Raw genomic sequence first — 11,224 nt, forward strand, 5'->3', positions numbered from 1 at the left:
GCAGAGAGGGCCACAAGACCCAGGCCACCGGCAGCCCCCACGGAGCACAGAACCCAGGATGCCCACCGCAGGGACAACCACGCATACACCCAGTAGACAGCAGAGGAAGCCCCCGGACAGAGCCCCCATAAGCATAGGGCAGAGGCCCTCCGGGAGCCAGGGGCAACAGCCCACCGATCCCGCCAGGCCCAAGCCGCCCAGACATGGGCCATGCACCGGACCCGGGCCCCAGGAGCCCGAGCGCCCCAATACCCCCCGTTAGAGGCCCCACCCAATACCTGGGAGGGCCAAGCGCCCCAGACAGCCACACAGTGGGTCAGCGCCTGCCCCAGCGCCCCTGGCCAAGTGCCCTGGGAGTCAAGACGTGCCCACAGGTGGGTGAAGTCGCAAGCAGTGGGGAGAGGCAACGCCGCCCCCCCATTGGGAGAAGCACAGGAAGGCCAGGCGACAGCAAGTCCCAGACCCAGGCCCAATCATCACCACACACACTTTCACGTCCCATACATCCACACGTCCTCCCTCCCTTGACTCCGCTGGGGTGTAGCGCAGTGGGCACACCAGGGGGCCAGCAGCCCCCCAGCCACCACAGACCTTGAACCAGCAGAATAATTAATTCCTCCTGGCCACTCCTGCCCGAGCAGCAACCAGGAAGCAGGGGTATGAGAAGACCCCTCCCCTCACCCTTCTGGCTCTTCAATATTTTCTAATAGTGAGCGATTAAAATTGAGGGGCAGCCAACCTTGTAGAACTGGGAGCGCGGCCCTCTGGGCAGCCTACATACCCAAAGAGCCCCGCCCACCAGATGCCACTCAGTGCAACCACCCCGCAAGACCTAATGTGTGTGTGTGTGTTTGATAAGTAGTGATGTCTAAGGTGTAAATAAAACAGGGGCGGGGAACTGCAGAGTGCAGCCAAGGGGACCACCTACGTGGCCCCATCCACTACACCCCACAGAACACACACGCCCCCAAAACCCTTCATGTGTGAGTGTGTGCTGTGTACAGGAGCCAAAAGGGAGAGGGGTATGGGGATATATACCGGGGCAGCTACTCTCAGCTACCGGGGCAGGTTTATTGCAGAAAGCAAGGGCAGAAAAAGACGAAAAAAAGAGCAGTAACATTTCTTGCAGACTGTCAGTATTTTTTTTGGAGAAGTTAAATTCTCTATTCAGACGCAGTCCTCTGCACCTCTACCACAGCACGTGCCAGACACAACGTCATCTTTTCCAGGGACACATCCTACTACACTAGCAGATAAGACACATCTTCCTAACATCACACTCAATAACAGAAGCATGCCATTTAGCAAAATAAAAAACTGACCATTTATACAGATTCAGCATAAACAGCTTAGGCTGTACATGTGGACATGTGTAATTGGAAAAGAAAAGGTTAGATATCCTTAGCTTTGTCATAAATGCTCTCACCCTAAGATGATCTCATCCCAACCCTGCTTCCTTCTTCCCCCATTCAGCCCTGAGAGTGAGGACAGATTCTGATTGATCATGGGCCTGTACTTAAAGAGTACCAGAGTTACATATAGTTATTTAGTCAAAAAATTTACAATGATAATGGAAGTTTTTACTAGAGCATTTATCATCAATTCAATAATTAATTTATTTTTAAATAAATTTGAATGGGAGAAATACCACATTGAATGGACAATCTGAAAACCGCTTTTCAATGCAAGTATTACAGTGAAGAGATAAGAAGCAATACAATGTCCAAAATAAATCCAGGAAGAACAGACTGTTTAAAACTAAACATTAGAACCAGTTTGTTGTTGAATTAAGATTTAACAGCTCTCTTAAAAAGTCAGACAAACAAACATAGCATTTAAATCTTTGATCCTTTAATTGAAAAACTGCCTGAACAAAAGATGTTCTACAAATTGAGACTTTATGATTTCCACCTGAAGCAGGTCTGAGACCGGACAGTCAGACCATATGACATATTAGAAAATATCGGGATTTAACAGCAAGGTCAGGCAGATAGGTGACAGACAGTTTCTTACCATCTTAAAGCATTAAAGGTTAGCCTTTATTGTGTTAGAGATCACAGTAACATGACTTAAAATTTAGCTGATCTAAATACTTCTCCTCTGCTTATTTTCACCAATTCTGAGTTAATATTTATCATCAGTATTTATAATTGATCTCATTAAACCATTTAACTATTTAACTGCAGCAGATCTATGAATCAATGGATCTGTTATCTTAACAGAGCAGCAACGTGCTTTATATAAAGGTTTAAAGTGAGTTAGATTATTAGGAGTAAGTCTGAGTCATAACAAGTCAAGTCAAGTCAGCTGAACACTATATTAATACTATTAGCAAATTCTAACCCTGCAGATAAATATTAATTAATCTAACAATAAACATTGAATAAATTAGTGAAATAAAAACAGTTTTTACAGTTAAAGACATGCCTCTAAACCAGACATGTATTATCATGTCGTCTCAGGTCATCTATATCCACAGCTGTGTTGTATGCGATGTATGTTCTGTTTTTCTCTTCTTTCCTCTTCTTCTTTCCTTGTCCCCCGGTCCGGTTCAGTTCTATTACATGTCATATATTGTAAACAGAAATAAATAAATGGGCATCAAGGGGAGCTGTACATTTATAAAACTTCCCTTGGCAAAGCAAATCTGTTTGGCATCAAAGGTATTCAGACTACAATTCTGCTGCCATAATGCTGAACACGATAAGGGGAAAAAAAAAAAAAGTAAAGAAGACAGTACTGCCGAAAGCCAGGGACTAGACCTGTTCGAAGTTCTGTACTTTTTAAAAGGGAGCCAACACAGGACAGGAGGTCTTGATGTCCACCAGGCTCGGGGCCTGCAGCGACCATATTCTGGGAGCTACTGTACCCCCAGAAGGTACCCATCCCGCCCCACCCCACTCAACCCAACCCCACTCCGGAGGACCTCTACAAAAAACAAACAAACAACAACAAAAAACAAACAAACAAACCACCCGGTCACACCAGTCGCAGCAGCCCGGGCCTGAGACCCACCATCACCCAGGCCCCCCCAAGCCCCCCCTCAACAGGTGCGCTCTTGTGAAAAAGCAAACAGCGGCAGCAACAAAAACACCACGGGAACACCGTATTGAGGCTTTGTTCTGACCGCTCATTTGGTATGGCGTTTCTTTCAAGCAATTCTCCCGGTTAGCCCGCACTCGGCTCGCTCCCAGAGCCGTGTTAAAGTCTACTTCGCATTCACTCTCTTTTCTCAGCAGACTAAAAGAAAGTTTCATCTTGGGCTCCCTGAAACTTGCATCCTGCACCGCTATTTGCTTTTTCACAAGAGTAGAGAAGAGCGCACCGTTCCCAGCGGCACTGCAGTACGGGGTCAATGCTTGGAGTGAACGGAGCAAGCTACTTTTTCAACTCCTATTGCTAAAAATCCATTTAATATGTAGTCCGCGTATAGAGGACATATCAGATATTAAACTGATAAGAACAGATACTACACTTGATCTTAGCCAAAAGGCCGAGAAGCGACAACTGTCCACTGGTTCACGTCCGAGGGCCCTTCCTGGCACAATGCGCACTTGTCCGCTAACACCCCTGTTCTTTTTATGGCCATAGGTGGCCAGAGTGTCACTTTGCACCTCCGCCCACCTGCTGCACTGAGCACTCTTCAGCCCTTTTAAATGGTATAACTTTGCACTCCCGCACGCTCCAGCAAGCACCATTCAAGCAACAACTTTGCACTCCAGCTTCGAACATCGGCACAGTCGCAACAAGTAAGGCGACTCTACTCAGAGAAGTCACTCTGCACAGTAACAAGATTTCTTTTGCACAGACAGAAAGGGCTTCACCCGCAAAGGTAAAGCCTGCCAAAAATAGAAACAACTCATTAGTGCTGCTCTCCACAGAAGTCTTTAGTAAAAGGCGAAAGACTTGTACGTTATGAAGAGAAACCAGAGTACGATTATCCGTCACTGCGGGAGCAGGGCATCAGGCTAGTTGGCATAGCCACCTTCGCCATGGTGAGCTTTGCTTGGTTGAGACGCTTGCCCCCCCCCCCCCCCCCCCCCCCCCCCCCCCCCCTTGCTCCTCGGCTGACCAAGTAGGAACAATCGGGCCCTATTCGATGGCTGCCTTGTCTTTTACTCTGTGCAAAAGACAAGGCAGCAACAAAAACACCACGGGAACACCGTATTGAGGCTTTGTTCTGACCGCTCATTCGGTGTCGCGTTTCTTTCAAGCAATTCTCCCGGTTAGCCCGCACTCGGCTCGCTCCCAGAGCCGTGTTAAAGTCTACTTCGCATTCACTCTCTTTTCTCAGCAGACTCTTGGGATTTTATCAATAAAATGAATTCCTTCACTCAAACTATGTTAAAACTGCTTTGTCCTTCATATTTACCATGTCTTGAAAGATTTAAACAAAAAAACCAACGTTGTACTTTGCAGTAAAAGAAATAGCAAATCTAAAGTTTCAGGAATCCGAGAATAAGCTTACTTTCATGAGTTCTTCACGATTTCGGATTTTGCTATAAAATGAATTCCTTCACTCAAACTAAATTAAAACTGCTAAACCGCTAATCTGTTACATGTAAGGCAGATGTCAAATTCACCGAAATAGGATCAAAGGGTATTCGGCCAATCGAGCTGTAGCAGCTTCGGTAAAAGAGTATAAGTTGAAGAGTTTGTGAATAAAGGTGTGCGCACACATAGTGTGCTGTACGAAAATAGGCAGGGAGCAATGCCGGCTGGGGTATATGTTCTTGTATGTTGTCTGACTGTTTGATTTGAATGTGTTGTGTAAGTGTCCTTTTGAATGTTACATGTTTGGGCTTTGACACGCTTCACTGTGGTTGTTAACTGTGTGGTGTGTCCTGAAATGTTATATGTTTGGGCTGTGTGACATGCTTAATGCTTTTCTGTAGCAACCAACTTATTCATATATAGCAACTGACAACATAAGAAGTCCGGACATACTTTGATAGTAGTTGTAGAAGTATCCTTATTGATAATAGATAAACTAATTCATAGTGATAGAACAGTAGATGAACAGGTGCCTGCACATGTCTCATGAAAATAAAATGGGTGTATGATTGCTGACGGCAGAGCAATACTGCCAAACTTATGAGTTCTTGTGGCAAACTTGATTCAGTGTCTTCACGTGTATACGCTGTTTCGCTGACTTGATTGTCACAAGAAACAAAATGTGTTTGATAAGATCCGACCATTTTATTACGGGAGGATCAGTATGTATGGATTCTGATGTGACTGATAAACCCATTCGTATCTTAAGCACAATCTAATACGTGAGACAACGCCCTGGCACACGATAAAAAAAAAAAGAGAGAGCGGTTTTGTGTCCCCACAGTCCATAATGTAGAAAAGAGAGAAAAAAGCCTTTCTGATTTGGTGTGTGTGCTCATAGTGCAGAGTGTAGAGAAAAGAAAGCCGTTTTGGTGTCACGGGTGTTGTGACTTACACACACACATTTCTAAATTGAGAAAGGAAATTATTTTAGAGGAAGCACTAGAGTTTAGATCCCACATTTGTTGATAGGCATTCATTTATTTCTTCACTTCTGATAAAAATGATAAGACTGACCTAAAGAATTGGAGGCCCATCACACTTTTAAACTTTGACTGTAAAGTTTTTAGCAAGGTTTTAACGACACGGATGTCCTCTGTTTTAGAGGAGGTAATTCACCCAGACCAGGCTTGTGCCATCTCAGAGAGACAACTCACCGACAGCCTCGTACTGATTCGAGACATCATTGATTACGCTAGAGACAGAAACACCCGGCTTGTCATCTTAAATTTAGACTTTGAAAAAGATTTTGATCGGGTCTCGCATAAATATCTCTTTCAGGTGTTGCAGCCATCGAATAGGGCCCGATTGTTCCTACTTGGTGAGATTTGCTTGGTTGAGACGCTTGCTCCCCCCCCTTGCTCCTCGGCTGACCAAGTAGGAACAATCGGGCCCTATTCGATGGCTGCCTTGTCTTTTACTCTGTGCACAAGACAAGGCAGCCACAAACACCACGGGAACACCGTATTGAGGCTTTGTTCTGACCACTCATTCGGTGTCGCGTTTCTTTCAAGCAATTCTCCCGGTTAGCCCACACTCGGCTCGCTCCCAGAGCTGTGTTAAAGTCTACTTCGCATTCACTCTCTTTTCTCAGCAGATTAAAAGAAAGTTTCATCTTGGGCTCCCTGAAACTTCCATCCTGCACCGCTGTTTGCTTTTTCACAAGAGCAGAGAAGAGCGCACCGTTCCCAGCGGCACTGCAGTACTGGGTCGATGCTTGGAGTGAACGGAGCAAGCTTCTTTTTCAACTCCTATTCTTAAAAATCCATTTAATATGTAGTCCTCGTATAGAGGACATATTAAACTGATAAGAACAGATACTACACTTGATCTTAGCCAAAAGGCCGAGAAGCGATAACTGTCCACTGTTTCAGGTCCGAGGGCCCTTGCTGGCACAATGCGCACTTGTAGCAGTGTTCTTTTTATGGCCATAGGTGGCCAGAGTGTCACGTTGCACCTCCGCCCACCCGCTGCACTGAGCACTCTTCAGCCCTTTTAAATGGTATAACTTTGCACTCCCGCATGCTCCAGCAAGCACCATTCAAGCAACAACTTTGCACTCCAGCTTCGAACATCGGCACAATCGCAAAAAGTAAGGCGACTCTACTCAGAGAAGTCACTCTGCACAGTAACAAGATTTCTTTTGCACAGACAGAAAGGGCTTCACCCGCAAAGGTAAAGCCTGCCAAAAATAGAAACAACTCATTAGTGCTGCTCTCCACGAAAGTCTTTAGTAAAAGGCGAAAGACTTGTATGTTATGAAGAGAAACCAGAGTACGATTATCCGTCAGTGCGGGAGCAGGGCATCAGGCTAGTTGCCATAGCCACCTTCCCCATGGTGAGCGTTGCTTGGTTGAAACGCTTGCCCCTGTGCAATCGACAAGGCAGCAACAAAAACACCACGGGAACACCGTATTGAGGCTTTGTTCTGACCGCTCATTCGGTGTCGCGTTTCTTTCAAGCAATTCTCCCGGTTAGCCCACACTCGGCTCGCTCCCAGAGCCGTGTTAAAGTCTACTTCGCATTCACTCTCTTTTCTCAGCAGACTCTTGGGATTTTATCAATAAAATGAATTCCTTCACTCAAACTATGTTAAAACTGCTTTGTCCTTCATATTTACCATGTCTTGAAAGATTTAAACAAAAAAACCAACGTTGTACTTTGCAGTAAAAGAAATAGCAAATCTAAAGTTTCAGGAATCCGAGAATAAGCTTACTTTCATGAGTTCTTCACGATTTCGGATTTTGCTATAAAATGAATTCCTTCACTCAAACTAAATTAAAACTGCTAAACCGCTAATCTGTTACATGTAAGGCAGATGTCAAATTCACCGAAATAGGATCAAAGGGTATTCGGCCAATCGAGCTGTAGCAGCTTCGGTAAAAGAGTATAAGTTGAAGAGTTTGTGAATAAAGGTGTGCGCACACATAGTGTGCTGTACGAAAATAGGCAGGGAGCAATGCCGGCTGGGGTATATGTTCTTGTATGTTGTCTGACTGTTTGATTTGAATGTGTTGTGTAAGTGTCCTTTTGAATGTTACATGTTTGGGCTTTGACACGCTTCACTGTGGTTGTTAACTGTGTGGTGTGTCCTGAAATGTTATATGTTTGGGCTGTGTGACATGCTTAATGCTTTTCAGTAGCAACCAACTTATTCATATATAGCAACTGACAACATAAGAAGTCCAGACATACTTTGATAGTAGTTGTAGAAGTATCCTTATTGATAATAGATAAACTAATTCATAGTGATAGAACAGTAGATGAACAGGTGCCTGCACATGTCTCATGAAAATAAAATGGGTGTATGATTGCTGACGGCAGAGCAATACTGCCAAACTTATGAGTTCTTGTGGCAAACTTGATTCAGTGTCTTCACGTGTATACGCTGTTTCGCTGACTTGATTGTCACAAGAAACAAAATGTGTTTGATAAGATCCGACCATTTTATTACGGGAGGATCAGTATGTATGGATTCTGATGTGACTGATAAACCCATTCGTATCTTAAGCACAATCTAATACGTGAGACAACGCCCTGGCACACGATAAAAAAAAAAAGAGAGAGCGGTTTTGTGTCCCCACAGTCCATAATGTAGAAAAGAGAGAAAAAAGCCTTTCTGATTTGGTGTGTGTGCTCATAGTGCAGAGTGTAGAGAAAAGAAAGCCGTTTTGGTGTCACGGGTGTTGTGACTTACACACACACATTTCTAAATTGAGAAAGGAAATTATTTTAGAGGAAGCACTAGAGTTTAGATCCCACATTTGTTGATAGGCATTCATTTATTTCTTCACTTCTGATAAAAATGATAAGACTGACCTAAAGAATTGGAGGCCCATCACACTTTTAAACTTTGACTGTAAAGTTTTTAGCAAGGTTTTAACGACACGGATGTCCTCTGTTTTAGAGGAGGTAATTCACCCAGACCAGGCTTGTGCCATCTCAGAGAGACAACTCACCGACAGCCTCGTACTGATTCGAGACATCATTGATTACGCTAGAGACAGAAACACCCGGCTTGTCATCTTAAATTTAGACTTTGAAAAAGATTTTGATCGGGTCTCGCATAAATATCTCTTTCAGGTGTTGCAGCCATCGAATAGGGCCCGATTGTTCCTACTTGGTGAGATTTGCTTGGTTGAGACGCTTGCTCCCCCCCCTTGCTCCTCGGCTGACCAAGTAGGAACAATCGGGCCCTATTCGATGGCTGCCTTGTCTTTTACTCTATGCACAAGACAAGGCAGCCACAAACACCACGGGAACACCGTATTGAGGCTTTGTTCTGACCACTCATTCGGTGTCGCGTTTCTTTCAAGCAATTCTCCCGGTTAGCCCACACTCGGCTCGCTCCCAGAGCTGTGTTAAAGTCTACTTCGCATTCACTCTCTTTTCTCAGCAGATTAAAAGAAAGTTTCATCTTGGGCTCCCTGAAACTTCCATCCTGCACCGCTGTTTGCTTTTTCACAAGAGCAGAGAAGAGCGCACCGTTCCCAGCGGCACTGCAGTACTGGGTCGATGCTTGGAGTGAACGGAGCAAGCTTCTTTTTCAACTCCTATTCTTAAAAATCCATTTAATATGTAGTCCTCGTATAGAGGACATATTAAACTGATAAGAACAGATACTACACTTGATCTTAGCCAAAAGGCCGAGAAGCGATAACTGTCCACTGTTTCAGGTCCGAGGGCCCTTGCTGGCACAATGCGCACTTGTAGCAGTGTTCTTTTTATGGCCATAGGTGGCCAGAGTGTCACGTTGCACCTCCGCCCACCCGCTGCACTGAGCACTCTTCAGCCCTTTTAAATGGTATAACTTTGCACTCCCGCATGCTCCAGCAAGCACCATTCAAGCAACAACTTTGCACTCCAGCTTCGAACATCGGCACAATCGCAAAAAGTAAGGCGACTCTACTCAGAGAAGTCACTCTGCACAGTAACAAGATTTCTTTTGCACAGACAGAAAGGGCTTCACCCGCAAAGGTAAAGCCTGCCAAAAATAGAAACAACTCATTAGTGCTGCTCTCCACGAAAGTCTTTAGTAAAAGGCGAAAGACTTGTATGTTATGAAGAGAAACCAGAGTACGATTATCCGTCAGTGCGGGAGCAGGGCATCAGGCTAGTTGCCATAGCCACCTTCCCCATGGTGAGCGTTGCTTGGTTGAAACGCTTGCCCCTGTGCAATCGACAAGGCAGCAACAAAAACACCACGGGAACACCGTATTGAGGCTTTGTTCTGACCGCTCATTCGGTGTCGCGTTTCTTTCAAGCAATTCTCCCGGTTAGCCCACACTCGGCTCGCTCCTAGAGCCGTGTTAAAGTCTACTTCGCATTCACTCTCTTTTCTCAGCAGACTCTTGGGATTTTATCTATAAAATGAATTCCTTCACTCAAACTATGTTAAAACTGCTTTGTCCTTCATATTTACCATGTCTAGAAAGATTTAAACAAAAAAAAAAAACAACGTTGTACTTTGCAGTAAAAGAAAGAGCAAATCTAAAGTTTCAGGAATCCGAAAATAAGCTTACTCTCATGAGTTCTTCACGATTTCGGATTTTGCTATAAAATGAATTCCTTCACTCAAACTAAATTAAAACTGCTAAACCGCTAATCTGTTACATGTAAGGCAGATGTCAAATTCACCGAAATAGGATCTAAGGCTATTCGGCCAATCGAGCTGTAGCAGCTTCGGTAAAAGAGTATAAGTTGAAGAGTTTGTGAATAAAGGTGTGCGCACACATAGTGAGCTGTAGGAAAATAGGCAGGGAGCAATGCCGGCTGGGGTATATGTTCTTGTATGTTGTCTGACTGTTTGATTTGAATGTGTTGTGTAAGTGTCCTGTTGAATGTTACATGTTTGGGCTTTGACACGCTTCACTGTGGTTGTTAACTGTGTGGTGTGTCCTGAAATGTTATATGTTTGGGCTGTGTGACATGCTTAATGCTTGTCAGTAGCTACCCACTTATTCATATATAGCAACTGACAACATAAGAAGTCTGGACATACTTTGATAGTAGTTGTAGAAGTATCCTTATTGATAATAGATAAACTAATTCATAGTGATAGAACAGTAGATGAACAGGTGCCTGCACATGTCTCACGAAAATAAAATGGGTGTATGATTGCTGACGGCAGAGCAATACTGCCAAACTTATGAGTTCTTGTGGCAAACTTGATTCAGTGTCTTGACGTGTATACGCTGTTTCGCTGACTTGATTGTCACAAGAAACAAAGTGTGTTTGATAAGATCCGACCATTTTATTACGGGAGGATCAGTATGTATGGAGTCTGATGTGACTGATAAACCCATTCGTATCGTAAGCATAATCTAATACGTGAGACAACGCCCTGGCACACAATCAAAAAAAAAAAAGAGAGAGCGGTTTTGTGTCCCCACAGTCCATAATGTAGAAAAGAGAGAAAAAAGCCTTTCTGATTTGGTGTGTGTGCTCACAGTGCAGAGTGTAGAGAAAAGAGAGAAAAGAAAGCCGTTTTGGTGTCACGGGTGTTGTGACTTACACACACACATTTCTGAATTGAGAAAGGAAATTATTTTAGAGGAAGCACTAGAGTTTAGATCCCACATTTGTTGATAGGCATTCATTTATTTCTTCACTTCTGATGAAGTTTCAACAATAAACAACAAACTTTGTATTATGAGAAAGAACCAGACTC

At 44.2% G+C, this 11,224-nt stretch overlaps 6 non-coding genes across 6 annotated transcripts; all 6 read right to left on the reverse strand.

The window, feature by feature from the left end:
* Positions 1-3,314: 3,314 nt before the first annotated feature.
* Positions 3,315-3,505, reverse strand: LOC140320474 (U2 spliceosomal RNA). The gene has a single exon (XR_011918321.1). It is a non-coding gene; the product is annotated as a U2 spliceosomal RNA (small nuclear RNA).
* Positions 3,506-3,821: 316 nt separating this feature from the next.
* On the reverse strand, positions 3,822-3,935 carry LOC140265795 (U5 spliceosomal RNA). Its single transcript, XR_011906487.1, has one exon. It is a non-coding gene; the product is annotated as a U5 spliceosomal RNA (small nuclear RNA).
* A 2,291-nt stretch (positions 3,936-6,226) lies between these two features.
* Positions 6,227-6,410, reverse strand: LOC140320550 (U2 spliceosomal RNA). Its single transcript, XR_011918386.1, has one exon. It is a non-coding gene; the product is annotated as a U2 spliceosomal RNA (small nuclear RNA).
* A 308-nt stretch (positions 6,411-6,718) lies between these two features.
* On the reverse strand, positions 6,719-6,832 carry LOC140265979 (U5 spliceosomal RNA). The gene has a single exon (XR_011906655.1). It is a non-coding gene; the product is annotated as a U5 spliceosomal RNA (small nuclear RNA).
* Positions 6,833-9,028: 2,196 nt separating this feature from the next.
* On the reverse strand, positions 9,029-9,212 carry LOC140320551 (U2 spliceosomal RNA). The gene has a single exon (XR_011918387.1). It is a non-coding gene; the product is annotated as a U2 spliceosomal RNA (small nuclear RNA).
* A 308-nt stretch (positions 9,213-9,520) lies between these two features.
* Positions 9,521-9,634, reverse strand: LOC140265980 (U5 spliceosomal RNA). Its single transcript, XR_011906656.1, has one exon. It is a non-coding gene; the product is annotated as a U5 spliceosomal RNA (small nuclear RNA).
* Positions 9,635-11,224: the final 1,590 nt, after the last annotated feature.

The sequence above is a fragment of the Leuresthes tenuis genome, unplaced genomic scaffold (genome assembly GCF_036924035.1).
Source record: "Leuresthes tenuis unplaced genomic scaffold, fLeuTen1.0.hap1 SCAF_12, whole genome shotgun sequence".
Taxonomy (NCBI): Eukaryota; Metazoa; Chordata; class Actinopteri; order Atheriniformes; family Atherinopsidae; genus Leuresthes; species Leuresthes tenuis.